We start from the raw sequence: 15,355 nt of genomic DNA, 5'->3' as shown, positions 1-15,355 counted from the left end.
TATTTCACCTTCATTTTTTTAAAGAATGAAACATTTTTTTTTAATGCTTATAAATTTTAGAGAGAGTAGAAGGGATGGGGTAAGGGGGAGAGAGACAAACAGACATCATGTTGTTGTTTTACTTATTTATGCATTCATTGATTCTTGTATGTGTCCTGACCAAGTGTTGAACCCACAACCTTGACCTATCAAGACCAATCAACTGAGCTACCTGGCCTGTGTGATTTCACATCCATCCATCCATCCGCCCATCTGTCCATCCATCTATCTATCTATCTTGATTTTAGAGGGAGAGGGGGGTGGGGAGAGAGAGAGAGAAAGAAACATCCATGAGTTGCCTCTAGTACCATGTCGACCAGGGATCAAACCCACAACCTGGGCATGTGTCCTCACCATAATCGAACCAGCGACCTTTTGGTGCATGGGATGATGCTCAACAGAGTCAAACCGACCAAGGCCACCTTCATTTTTGAAGGCTACTTTTGTTCCATCTAGAATTCTGAGTTGACAGTTCTTTTCTTGGTAGCATCTAGCTAGGTTTGAGTAGTAGCAACAACTTTCTTTATGCTGTTCACAGACTCTCCAGTTTTTCACAGTCCCTGCTTTCTGTTTCCTTGATATTGATACCAACTGTTATTTGAAACCAACACCTTACTATTGCACTTCTTATCGAAGATCAGGAGGAAAGTAAAATTTTCACTTTACCCATGTCTCTCTATAAAGTGGAAAAAAAAACAGATGAAGTGCATGTTTTAGGAAAAATTGGGAGAGACTGCTTATTTTAATAACATTGGGAATATTCACATGTTTGGAATGTTTCTATGGATTCAGTATGCAAAGAAAGTCTCACCTATTTGTTTTCTCACTAGTCTTTTTCAGCATTTGAATTGGCATGTCATGCTATAGAATTCATTTTCAAAATGCTTTAACACCTCAACCCATCATTTTCTTTTTCAAACTAGCTCTTTTTGTATCATTTATTTCTTCCCCTAATAACCTTTTGCCATCTATTTGCAAAGTTATCTTTGTCATGTCCTGCTTTCTTATAGCCAGATCATATCTAAGTTGATTTAGCTTTGTATTATGAGCCAAAAAAACTTGGATTCTGTTTTCTCTGGTTCTGTCACTACTAAGCTGTGTGAGTGACCTTGAACAAGGCACTTGCTTCCACCAGACCACAATGTGATCTGAGGCTTTTTCCAGTTCTTAAAGTACTGTGCTTTGTTACCCTCTACAAACAACCTAACCCATGAGCTGATATTCTAATCCAGGTGTTCTTATCCTATTTTGGGTCATGAACCCTTTAGGCTCTCTGGTGATGCATGTAGATCCCTTCTCAAAATAATATTTTAATTATGCAAAATTAAATACTTGTAAAGATGCCAATTATATTAGAATACAGTTTTTAAAATATCGAGTAAATAAATTCAGTAATGTGCATATCAGCAGAGCCAAGTGATGCAGTAATTTTTGAACTAGTAATGAGCCTAAATTAAAATTTGAAATTTAGTCACCAAACTGATATGAAAATACCTGTGGTTTCTAATAGTAACCAAATCACAAGTGCAGGTAATACCACTATTACATCTTATTTACATTTTACTTAAAGAAATATTAAATTTCAATTAGAGATTAATAAAATAAAGCTTTGATTATTTTCCTATTCAAATTCATGCACCCTCTGCATTCAATCAATAGACTGAGGATTTGTAGAAGCCAAGTTAAGAACTACTCATCAGTCTAACAACACATTCAATTTAGTACTTTTATGTGTTTTAGGTAAACATAAATTATGTTTAATAAATATTAAATACATTTTTAGTGAATTAATATTACTACTAAAGATGTGAATAATATTGCCATTTGTAACTTCGTGTTATTTAGTGTTTTATAACTATGGAGAATAATTAGGAAACATGATTTCTGACTCCAGAATATGTACAAATAGAGTTTTTATTTCAGAAATAAATTTTTCAGCTATGTGTTTCTTTAGGTTTTTATTGTTGTTTTTTAATCCTCACCTGAGGATATTTCCCCATTGAATTTTAGATAGAGTGGAAGAGAGGGGGAGAGACACAGAGAGAGAAACATCAGTATGTGAGAGACACATCAATTGGTTTCCTCCTGCACACACCCCAACCAGGGCTGGGGATCCAGCTTGCAACCGAGGTATGTGCCCTTGACTGGAATTGAACCCAGGACCTTTCAGTACACGGGCCAACCCTTTATACACTGAGCCAAACCGGCTAGGGCCAGCTGTGTGTTTCTTATGGGCATTTTTCATTGATTCACCTTTATTTACTACCTGGTATACAGTAGAGCTCATTAAGTATTTTTGGAAGGAATTTTAAAAGTATAATTAGTAGCATCAAGGATCTTAGGCTGTTTTAATTCTGAATAATTATTTCAAAATCTCTGGTGAATTTCTCTTTGAAATAATTTGTCTAGTTAATATTTCTTACAAGTATATACAACTATCCCATATAAGTAGCAAAGTGTTGTAGTTATCCTTAATATGCACATAATAAAATGGAATTTGGCTGTTACACAAATAAAGCAAATAGTACATTTTGTCTGTATTTTGTGAACATTTTGAACTGTGGAATTTTGTCAATATTCTCAACTCATTAGCAGTAAAACAATACATACTGGGTTATAGTTTTCATATTCTCTTTACCACTTGACTGGAGTTTAAATAGACTCATACTTGTTTGACTTTAGGTTTACTCTCATTTTAATTTAATTTTTTTCCTAAAATCATATGTCCTAAGTTTTTATAGTATTTATTAGCTGCCCCTCTGCCCACTGTAGACAAATATATATTTGTTATAGAGTCTATTATATATACAGAAGTGTGTTTGTGACTAATGTTTTTATTTTATTATTTTTTAAAAATATATTTTATTGATTTTTTACAGAGAGGAAAGGAGAGGGATAGTTAGAAACATTGATGAGAGAGAAACATCGATCAGCTGCCTCCTGCACAACCCCCACTGGGGATAAGCCCGCAACCAAGGTACATGCCCTTGACCGGAATCAAACTGGGACCCTTGAGTCCGCAGGCCGACGCTCTTATCCACTGAGCCAAACTGGTTAGGGCATGTGACTAATATTTTTAACAAACCTCCTATAGTCCAGAATATTCTGAGCACTTACAGCTAGTGAATAACTCTAGTTTACTTTTTCTTTTACCTTTCCCCTACCAGGTTAGTTATATGCCCATGAGTCTATTGTTTTCACACAGTGTTAACATGATTTTTAGTTTAAGTATGACCTAAAATAATGAAATATGAGTGTAGAAAGAACTGTTTTAATGAAAAACTTTGGAATGGCTTTACATAAAGTGCTTTAAAAATTACTAAAGGATTAGTTTTGGATAAGCCTAAAGGTTTAGGAAACTTTTAGTTCAACTGACTAAGCAGTAAAGAATATTTATTTTTTCACATATCTGGAGGAATGGCAGTTTTTGTGTTGGTTAATGCAGCAGCTAAGTAATTAGTACAGAGCCAAATTCTAGCTCTCATCCTGGTTACAAGATGGATATGCAGGGGGAAAGAGGGACTTCTCCCCCCCACACACACACTTTTTCTAAATCCTTAGCACCAGTTTTCCCCTCATGTCTCACTAACCAGAATTGGTTCAAATGCCATTTCATAAACCAATTACTGACAATGATGTGTGTGTGTGTGTGTGTGTGTGTGTGTGTGTGTGTGTGTGTGTGTGTGTCAGCATTATCATTTTGGCTTTGATCAGCATTTCCCCTTAATTCCTGTGGGAAAGGTTGAACATCTGGACAACTGTGGTGGTCACGAGGAAGGACTATTAGGGAGTCATCTAGGAGTGTCTGCTATACTGAGACAATTATTTAAAAATAAAACATTTGTAAAAATTCAGAAAGTTTGTGTTAAACCCCTTCCTTTTAAGATCTTGTTCAACTTAGATACATCATTGATGTGATTTATATAAAAAGATCATGTAAAAACCTAGTTAGTAATCTTAAACTCAAAGAAAAGGACTCCTGCATTAAAACATCAAGGGGAGTAAATGCACATTATATTTTAAAAATATGTGTTTTGGGGGAAAATATTTGCAAAGGCCATCTTTTAATAAAAATTAACCTTCTAGCTCTAACTGGTTTGGCTCAGTGGCTAGAGCGTCAGCCTGTGGACTGAAGGGTCCCAGGTTCGATACCAGTCAAAGGCATGTACCTTGGTTGCGGGTACATCCCCAGTAGGGGGTGTGCAGGAGGCAGCTGATCGATGTTTCTCTCTCATCGATGTTTCTAACTCTATCCCTCTCCCTTCCTCTCTGTGAAAAATCAATAAAAATATATATTTTTAAAAATTAACCTTCTAAAGTAAAAATAAACCTGATTATTGATCTTGTTCTTTTAATCATACAAGATGCTTCTGGTGCGGTCCTTTTAAGGAAAATGATGTTTTCATAAAATTAAAGTTAATAAGGGATTTAGTATATTTTATGTGGTTCATTTATTCAACAAAGAGTGTATATTATGTGATACTATTTTAGGTACTGAAATTAATAGTGATAAGCAGAATAGACATGGTTCCTCTTTTTCAGGGCTTACATTGTAAGTCGGGGGAGACAGACAAACAAATGAGGACAAAATTCAAATAGTGAGTTTTCAGGGAAGACCTCTTTGAAGACAGATAGTTAAGCAGAAAAGTTAATGTTAAGAAACTAGCATTTGAGATTCGGGGGAACATCTTTGAAAAGGAGCAGCAACTGTAAAGACTCTTAAGTTGAAAACTGACTTGATGTGTTTGAGAATCACAAAGGAAAGCCATTGTAGCAAGCAAATGGTAAGATAGGCCCTTACTGTTTTTCTTACCCATCATCATAATCACTACTTTGCCTATACCCTTAATAGCACTGCCTATCTCATGCTTAATTTTACTGCAAGCTTTGGTTAAATCCACCTCTGCTTAACACTGCTTTCCTCAAGCTACATGAGCTGGAAAAGAGTACAGCAACAAACATTGATCTCAAGTGGGCCCTTAGTGCTAGTTGGCACTATTTCCTCTGTTCTCTCCTACTTTCAGCTAATGACCTCATTTCTTATTATTTTAATAAGAAAATAGGAACAACCAGATGAGTACTTCCATACTTATGAGAGTTCTAGATATATCTTCCTACTTAAATCTATACTTATTTACTGTCTATTTCCATTGATAATGTCCTTTTGCCTAAGACCATTCTCTCTCATAAATTTCATCCACATCTGCTCAAAGTAATTCTTCACCCTCTATCTTGTATCATCAGCTTTCTCCTTTATGCTATAAGTTCTCTGATCTTGAAAGGCTTTCTTCACCCCCTCACCCCCACATTTTCCTTCAGCTGTTCCCCATTTTCCTCCTTTTATAAAGGCAAAACTCCTTGAAAAAAAGATCTTTATATTTTGTCTCTAGTTTTTCTATTCCTATTCTTTTGTCAACCCAATCCAGTAAGTGCGTTTATTTCTACATTCCACAAAAAAAATTACTCTTAATCAAGATTAACAAGTGGCTTCCGAATGGTTAGATTAAAAAATTCTCATTTTTATCAACAGCATTTGAAACAGTTTCAATATTCCTTGAACCACTTTCCCCCATAAACTTATAAGATGTTTACTACATTGTCTTTGGTTTTCATCTCCCACACTGGCTCCTTCTCTATTTCCTTTTGCTTGTTGCATCTAATCTTTCTGACTCCTAGATGTCAAAATGCCTTGGTACCTAGACCAGATTGTCTGTTACATAGTTCTTATAGGAAGGAATAGAAAAAGGGAGGCCAATTAGGGGAGAAATAATTAAGGATGGAATGAAGATTTTGGTAATAAAGATATAGAAAGTGGACTTCTGAAGGAATTTTGAAGCCCCCTTCTGAAAGAATTGTGTATAAATAAGATACACTGACTTTATTTCTGTGACTTGGATAGATACAAAAATCTTGATTGACAATGTAATCTGCCAGCCTTAAAACTAAACAAAACAATGTATCAAAACAATGTTTGCCTTGTGACACAATGCCCGTTTTTTCTCTGCTTAGGTTTTAAAGCTGTCTTGAAAGGATATTGTGGTCACTCTACATCCTTATCAGGTTCTTTCTGAACTTTGAATTTCTAGCTGATTAATGTCTGTAACGTGTCTCCCCTTTGCTATTTTTTTTCTTTTTGATAGCAGAGTAGTGAGACATTTAAGCAGAAGTACTTAGCTGGAATTTCTTGAAATGACTTCATTTTTCATAAAGCCATAATTGACATGATAGATATTATATGTACGATATATGTGAGATATCTAGCATACCAATATATGAGAGAGAGCAAAATATATGGCTAAGACTGGATTGAGGTCTGTGGACATGAGCTCAATTTTTGGCCCTGTTAATTCTAACTTACTAGTTCTTAACCTTGTATAATTTTCTTATTCTCAAAGTTTGTTTTCTCATCTTTAAAAAAGGGATAGAACCCTAGCTGGTTTGGCTCAGTGGAAAGAGCATTGGCCTGCAGACTGAAGGGTCCTGGATTCGATACTGGTAAGGGCACATGCCCGGTTTGTGGGCTCCATCCCCAGTAGGGGTTGTGCAGAAGGCAGACAATCAATGATTCTCTCTCATCATTGATGTTTCTATCTCCCTCTTCCTTCCTCTCTGAAATCAGTAAAAATATATATTTTTAAAAAGGGATAGTAATATCTACCTTATAGAATTATTGTGAAGAGTGAAAGAAACAAGGTAAAGAGTTTAGTGCACAGTGCCCAATACTTGGCAAATGATAGTTATTATTACATTTCTAGGAAGAAATGTTGAGCATGGGCATATTTTAAAGCCTAAGTATTGAACATTAGAGGAACTTTTTATTAGAAATTTCTTACAAAGAAGTTTTACTGTAATATTTGCACCTACTTTTTAATATTTTCCATTTCTGAACTTACAATGTATGTATTTCAACAATAGAGATCTTGTGCTTAAAAACCACTTTAAATATTAATGTTTAAGGCCTAGCATTATTTCTCAGGTAGAGTGAAGAAAAGGCAAGGAAAGGGCACATTGGCATACATAAAACATCAATTTATAAATTTACAGTGTTTCTTTTTGCTCACTACTTAATGCTGAGGTGAAAACATTTTTGGAATTTCACTTTCCTGTATAAACCTTGGAAGTTATACATTAGAATCATTGAAAGCATTTTAAAAAGAATCTGGTGAATTGGTTGCATCCTTGACCCGTTAATTAAAGTAGGGGCAATGAAGGGGAAGTAATATTTAAAAAACACAAGCTGATTTTGATAAGCATCCTGTGATAAAAATGATGTAAATTCTTTAGCCTATTTGTATTCTCTGTAGATCTGTCTATTGTCTCATCTCTGTGTTAGTGCCTTAGACAGGACAGTCATGTACCAGAGCTTTGCAGAGCATCTCTGGCCATTCCCATGTCCATCATGTAACATGTACCAGTTGTCCTTTTGTCTTTCACAACAACTAAACTTTGAGGGGTTGGGAAAGTGTCCATTTAGTTAGTGCTCACTGATTATTATGTTGTCTGCTTCAATGATAGCTATAATTATTCTTTTCTGCTTTTTACTTAAACTTTATTTTAATAGTCTCTTAGGAAAACTGTAAAAATAATTAATTTTGAGATATAAATGTATTTTAATATATAATTGACTTAAATTCATATTAAGAGCAACTTTTTAATTTTTAAAAGAAGCCACATTAATTTTCCCCCATTACGTGGCTATCATTTCTTCTGAGATAATTTGATAAGCATAATCAGTCATGCATTTGGTGAGTCTAAGCAGTTTATAGTCAGCTTCTAATATTATCTTATTGGTAGAACCAATAACTTATAGAAATTATTACGAGAAAAAATAGTACCTATAAAAATTGTTAGTATTAGAGTTGCAATTTTCAGATTTCTGGTTCACATGTGGTATGTTAATTTGCACGTCCTTTGTTGAATTAATAGAACCAGTATGTCCATTCCACAGTAGAATGTGAGGCTAATATGACTTGGTCTTATTTTAGAGTTACTGCTTTGGCAATAGCTACTTCAGTCTTTGGTAACACTTGTGAATTTTTAACTAATTGTAATTAAAGGTTCTAAAACATTTCATTAATTTTAATACTTTCTTTAGCTTTAAACTTGCAGAAAATTGGTACTAATGATTTGGCCGTTTACATTCAGATTGGTCACATCTGGTAGTCTCTTCTGATTAAATTAAGCAACTTTATTTAAATGAGATTTTATATATATTACTAGGGGCCCGGTGCACGAAATTCGTGCACTGGGGGTGGGGGGATCGCTCAGCCCAACCTGCCCCCTCTCACATACTGGGAGCCCTCAGGGGATGTCCTACTGACATCCGGGGAGCCCTCCGGGGAGCGGGCCTAAGCCGCAGTCTGGCCTCCCTTGGTGGGAGGCAACCGGGCTGATCATGGGAAGGCACCAGCCCCATCACCCCGCTGCTGCAGCCACTGCCAGTCACCACAGCCACCAAGGTGTTTTCATCAACACAGACTCCAGTCCCTTCACCATGAAAAAATGACAACTTTCTTCAGGCATTTTCAAGATGTGTCTTTCATAGGATATGACATTTCTTTCTTTATTTTATTTTTTTTATCCTCACCTGAGGATATGTTTCCATTGACTTTTAGAGAATGTGGAAGAGAAAGGGAAAGACAGAGAGAAACATCAAAGTGAGAGGAACACTGATTGGTTGCCTCCTGCATGAGCCCTGACTTGGGCCCCGGTCAGGGAGGAGCCTGCAACCTAGGTACATGCCCTTGATCAGAATCGAACCGGACCCTGTGGTTGGCAAGCCTAGGCATTACCCACTGAGCCAAACTGGCTAGGGCAGGATATGACATTTCTTAGCCTTCCAGCAGCGGACCTTCGTTTTTTTATTCAGAAGTGTGGTGGAAAAACCCTAGATCACCTTTTTGGATTCTTATTACCCAAGTTACTAAGAATATTACCAGTGGCATACAGGAAGCTTAGCCAATGAGCAGTCAGAAAAGGTGTTTCCTCTGTAGTTCACACCAATCGCTGACTGGGCCCTGCCCAGGCCTAAAGCCTCTGGCCGAAGCTTTAGGCCTGGGCAGGGGACCCCCAGCTCCCTCTGATTGCCAGCTCCAGCCCTGCCCAGGCTTAAAGCCTTGGGGCCTGGGCAGGGGACCCCCAGCTCCCTCCAATCGCCAGCTCTGGCCCTGCCCAGGAGCCCCCTGGCTCAGGCCCTTCCCAGGCTGCTCAGGGCCCACGCGGGGCATACCTCAGAGTGACCTGGGTGCCAGGATGTTCCTGGGACCCAGGTGCTGGGCGCCTATGTATGCAAATTAACCGCCATCTTTGTTGGGATAATTTGCATACTCTGATTGGCTATGGGTGTAGTGGAGGTACAGTCACTTTACATGTTTGTCTATTATTAGGTAAGATAAATCTAGTTCACAAACTTACTTGATTATAGCCATAAGCCAGACTATGCAGATATTATTTTCATATGAAGAAATTGAATCACACAGACGTTAAGCAATTTGCATAAACGTGTAAGTTTTTGGCAGCTGGAAGACTAGAAGGATACCCATTGTCTTATATTGGACCCCAATTTTATTGAAGATAATGAGCTTTGTTCAGATATTTTTGAACTTTTGTCATTTAAGTTCAGTAGCATTCTATTGTATTTTATTTTATTTAGGACTTTTTAAGACTGTTGAGATGTTGGACCTTTTAGAGAAATTTTCTACTTATAGTGAATTCTATGTATAAGGTGCCTAGAATCCTCCTTGAAATACTTGTGAGAGAGCTACACAGTTATATTAGAAGTAATGCTACCACTACAGAAAATAGAAGAAACACAAAATTAAGTTAAACTTTAAATTATGACAACCAGAGAGTAAATTGATTTCAAAGAATAGTATTAATTTATTTTCATTTGTAAATATAGGCTTCTTTTCATTTTACATGTTAATTATAGATCCATAAAGCCTGCATTATTAAAGCATTCAGAAAAACTATTTTTAGTTAATGTGGCAATTTTCCCAGGATAAGTTTGGTATGGAACTGAAATTGTTTGTTTTTTTAATATTTTATTGAATTTATTGGGGTGGCATGGATTTTGGAAATGAAATTCTTTTTAAAAAATATGTTTTTATTGATTTCAGAGAGGAAGGGAGAGAGAGAGAGATAGAAACATCAATGATGAGAGAGAATCATTGACAGGCTGCCTCCTGCACACCCCCTATTAGGGAGTGAGCCCACAACCCAGGCATGTGCCTTGATAAGGAATCGAACCATGACCTCCAGGTTCATGGGTTGACACTCAACCACTGAGCCACACCGGCTGGGCGGAAATGAAATTTGTTTCTTTTCATTCTGTCTGCCCGTGCTTCTTTCTTGCATGTACCTTAAATTATCAACACAGAATTTTGAAAACATTTTATCTATGTGATCAAACCAAAAATTAGTTCAAAAAATCAGTTCATAACATTTTTGTAATTATAATATACTTATTAAGAAAAAGTTGCTTGACATAGTTGTGGAATTTGAGAAACCCTGTGATTTTAAAGATAATGGCTAAGTACATTTACTTAGCTTTTACTGAGCACCATTGAAATTGGTCACATATGGTAGTCAGTTCTAATTAATAGCCAAATTGGAATATATTGTTCTCTTTATATTGTCTCTCTCATCAATAAACATATCCTCGGGAAAGGCTTAAAAAAATTTTTTTTAAAAAGAAAAACCTGTTCAACTGTCTTAACCTGTCCAAATTCCCAGTGTAGCTTAAAGTTGAGTCTGATAATGACTACTAAATTATAAATATTTTAGATACCATTCCCAAACTCCCAAAATATTTGGGCAGTGTTATAAGTAGTATTGAGTAATAAAGTGGGAGAAAAAAAACATGGGGGTCGGGGGAATCAGCTGTAATTGTTTACTTTTTATAAGTGAATTACCTTGACAGAATATTTAAAATATAAGATTATCAAAATATATTATTTTTCCATAAAATATAAAATGCAAACAGCTTGCATTTTAAAAATTCATCTAAATCCTTTTAGTTTACAGAGTAGGAAACTGAGGCCAGAGAGAAGAAATTAATCAAACTAATAGTTATATATTTTTGTATGATGATGCGACACCCAAAATTTAATAGGATTTGAAGAATAATTATTTCCCCTTTTCGATGAAGTATTTTCTAGATATTTTACTCATGATCAGCTGATTTCTTGTTTTGATAAATCTTTCTGAATGGAGAAAAATTGGAGTTCACGTATTATTTAGTAGGCCAGGTTAATATATGCTTAATTTTTATTAGGCTCTGACTTAGGGAACCATCCCGGATGAATAAGGCAGCTTGTTGTTTTTTTCTTACCCTAAGATTTGGTTTATGTTTTCCCCCTTATTGGCTTCTTGGATTTTAAGCTGATAGCATGACTAAATCTATTTTAAGGGTTTTCAACACAGAAAAGGAAGTATAAAATGTTTATTCTTTACCATTTATACTGATGCACTCAGAAGTTTATTCTAAAACTGTTCTCAATTTGAAATTATTGCTCATGAGTAGACACTATTGATGCATGTGTTACATAAATTACTTTGCATTCTTGAAATTTAATTGTTAGTCTGTTAAAAAGATTAAAGACAAATTTAACTTAATTGTTTGAAAATATTCAAAAAATTGGAGCTTTTTCTAAATAAGCTTTGTTTACAATGTAAAAAAATCTTTAAAATACCCTTTTATCAAACTTCTTTAAAATATAATTTTACATACCTGTTAATCATCTAACTAATTTTATCTTTTATTTTCAAGTGACATCAGTGAAATTATCTGTTCTGTAACAGTCTAAATGATTTACAATCTGTATTTAAAGTGCCTTGTAATTGAGAGCAAGCTGTTACCAGTAGAGCTGTCTCTCTAATCTAGTACCACATGCAATCATGCTCTGCATAATGATGTTTCAGTCAGCTATAGATTGCGTAGACTATGGTGGCCCCATCTTCCTATGTAATAAAAGGCTAATATGCAAATCAACCAAACAACAGAATGACTGGTCGCTATGACGCACACTGACCATCAGGGGGCAGACACTCAACGCAGGAGCTGCCCCCTGGTGGTCATTGCATTCCCACAGGGGGCGCACCGCTCAGTCAGAAGCTGGGCTCCACAGCTGGCGAGTTCAGCGGTGGCAGTGCTTGGATGTCCAACTGACGGACATCCCCCGAGGGCTCCCGGACTGCGAGAGGGTGCAAGCCAGTCTGAGGGACCCCCCCCACCACCCCTGAGTGCATGAATTTCGTGCACCGGGCCTCTAGTAGGATTATAATGGAGCTGAAAAATTCCTATCACTTAGCAACATTGTAGCTGTCCTAATGTCCTAGCACAGTGGTCGGCAAACTGCGGCTCTGTTGACTAATGAGTTTGCCGACCACTGCGTAAGGCATTACCCTAACCCAGAAGTTTTGACTTCAAGTTAAAGACATTAGTACATTATTAAAATGTTTTTTAAGTGTTTTTCCCTAAGGCAGTGGTCTGCAAACTCATTAGTAAACAGAGCGGCAAACCTCAGCGGCTCACAAGCCGCAGTTTGCCGACCACTGTCCTAGCACAATGCATTACTCAGTGTTTGTGGTGATGTTGATGTAAACAGACCTGCTATGGTCAGTCATATAAAAGTATAGCACATACAATTATGTATAGTACATACTATTTGATAATAAGTTATTATGCTACTGGCTTATGTATTTACTAGACTATACTTTTTATTGTTATTTTAGAGTGTACTCTTTCTACTTACCAAAAAGTATACTGTAAAACAGTTTGTTGTGTTATGCCAGCAGCATAACGTACACTGAGTGGCCAGATTATTATGATCTCTGAACACATAATAATCTGGCCCAGGGGTCCTCAAACTTTTTAAACAGGGGGCCAGTTCACTGTCCCTCAGACCGTTGGAGGGCCGGACTATAGTTTAAAAAAAAAACAACTATGAACAAATTCCTATGCACACTGCGGGCCCGGGACGAGTCAGCTGCTAAGCAGGACAGGCAGCGGCACCCGGCGGGCTGGATAAATGTTCTCGGCGGGCCACATGTGGCCCGCGGGCCATAGTTTGAGGACCCCTGAGCCACTCAGTGTACTTCTCTTGAGTACCTCATTTATTTGATATCAAAGATACTATAAATTGTGCAATTGATCAGTTTTCCCCTTTGCACTGGCTGATAGAAAGCTCAGGGCAAATAGGTGGTTGATCTCCAGCAAAAGTCTAGAATACTTTTGGTACCCATTTGAGATACAAATACACTGAGTGGCCAGATTATTATGCGTTCAGAGATCATAATAATCTGGCCACTCAGTGTTTATCTAGTGTTTATGTCATCTCTTGATTGTATCTTTGTCTCTTGGGCTTGATTTAATCTCATGTTGTTTTGTACAGTGACATGCCATACAGGCCAGTAGCCTAGGAGCAATAAGCTATACCATAAAGCTAGGTATATGGTAGGCTTTGCCATCTAGGATTGTGTAAAGTGCAATCAATGGTGTTCCTACAAAGATAATTGCCTAACAATACATTTCTCAGAATGTATCCCCTCATTAAGAGTTGCATGACTAATTCATTCTAGCCTTCCTCCTAGCTCAGTGGTTCTCAACCTTTCTAATGCCGCGACCCTTTAATACAGTTCCTCATGTTGTGGTGACCCCCAACCATAAAATTATTTTCGTTGCTACTTCATAACTGTAATTTTGCTACTGTTAATGAATCGTAATGTAAATATCTGTGTTTTCCGATGGTCTTAGGTGACGCTGCTAGCCGTTTCTCAACCTGTGGGTCGTAACCCACAGGTTGAGAACCGCTGCTGTAGAGCCTAAGACGATCGGAAAACACAGATATTTACATTACGATTCATTAACAGTAGCAAAATTACAGTTATGAAGTAGCACGAAAATAATTTTATGGTTGGGGGTCACCACAACATGAGGAACTGTATTAAAGGGTCGCAGCATTAGAAAGGTTGAGAACCACTGACCTAGCTTATCTGTAACTTCTCTCTTGGACTGGGAGAAACCTAGTTGGCACTAAGCACCATCCATTTTACTTATTCTCTTCAGTATATATGCATAGCAGTTTCAGAATTATTAACCCATAGCCCTGTGAGGAATTACTTTGCCAACTAGAATACAGTGTTTATATAGAGTTCCTTTTTTCCTCTTAATAGTTAACCGTCAAAACACTCTTTTCCAAAATTGCTTAGCTCAGCACCAGTTTCATACCTCCTTCAGGGTGGCTATGCAGTTCTGTATTTCTAACCTCTGGTTGATTTTTATAATTTGCATACATTTAAGTTTACTCTTTATGTTGTGAAGTTCTGTGGATTTTAATACATGCATAGCATCATACCCACCACTCTAATGTCATATGGGATAGTTCCATTTCCTTAAAAGTTTTCCTATGTATCCTCTTTTTCTTTTTGTTTTTATTTTTGGGGTTTATTGATCACAAATAATGGACTACAATAGAAATCCAAAAGAGAATGATAGAATATTATCCTATATAATAAAAGGCTAATATGCAAATTGACCGAACAGCAGAACGATCGGTTGCTATGACATGCACTGAACACCAGGGGGCAGATGCTCAACACAGGATGGCTTCCAGACTGCGAGAGGGTGTAGGCCGGGCTGAGGGACTTCCCCTGAGTGCCCAAATTTCGTGCACCGGGCCTCTAGTCCTATATAATAAAAGCCTAATATGCTAAGTGGCCGGTTGGCTGTTCAACCAATCAAAGTGTAATATGCAAATGATATGCTAAGGCTGCTCAACCACTTGCTCTGACGTGCAATGACCACCAGGGGGCAGATGCTCCAACCAGTAGGTTAGCTTGCTGCTGGGGTCTGGCCAATTGGGACTGAGTGAGATGGGCCAGACATGCCCTGGAGCCTTCCTGTGGTCCCTCCCTGACTGGCCAACCTCCCATATCCCTCCCTGGCCCCGATTGTGCACTATTGGGGTCCCTTGGCCTGGCCTGGCGCCCTCTTGCAATCCGGGACCCCCCGGGGGGTGTCAGAGAGCCGGTTTTGACCTGATCCTGCAGGCCAGGCCAAGGGACCCCACCAGTGCACTTATAGTGTAATTATAAGTGGAAATGTACAAGGATTCACTTGTAAAGCACCCATATTTATTAGACCACCTTTTCCATTTAAAATGTAACTTTTGGTAATAAACAAAAAGTAGCAGTGTGAAAAAATAGTAAAACCTAACAACAACAAGAATTCTAACTTTAAGGACATTTTGCAGTACGAACATTCAGATAATTCAACCTTTATAATATAACTAGGATCAGTTGAAATTATATTTTA

General features: G+C 37.3%; 1 protein-coding gene across 7 annotated transcripts in view; it reads left to right on the top strand.

Moving 5' to 3' along the window:
* CNOT2 (CCR4-NOT transcription complex subunit 2) overlaps positions 1–15,355 on the top strand; it is a 140,631-nt gene that overhangs the window by 22,447 nt on the left and 102,829 nt on the right. The window lies entirely within an intron of this gene.

This window comes from Plecotus auritus (genome assembly GCF_963455305.1).
Source record: "Plecotus auritus genome assembly, chromosome: 3".
In the NCBI taxonomy this organism is placed as follows: Eukaryota; Metazoa; Chordata; class Mammalia; order Chiroptera; family Vespertilionidae; genus Plecotus; species Plecotus auritus.
Note: the sequence above shows the minus strand (reverse complement) of the source record. Positions and strands in the feature narration are given on the sequence as shown.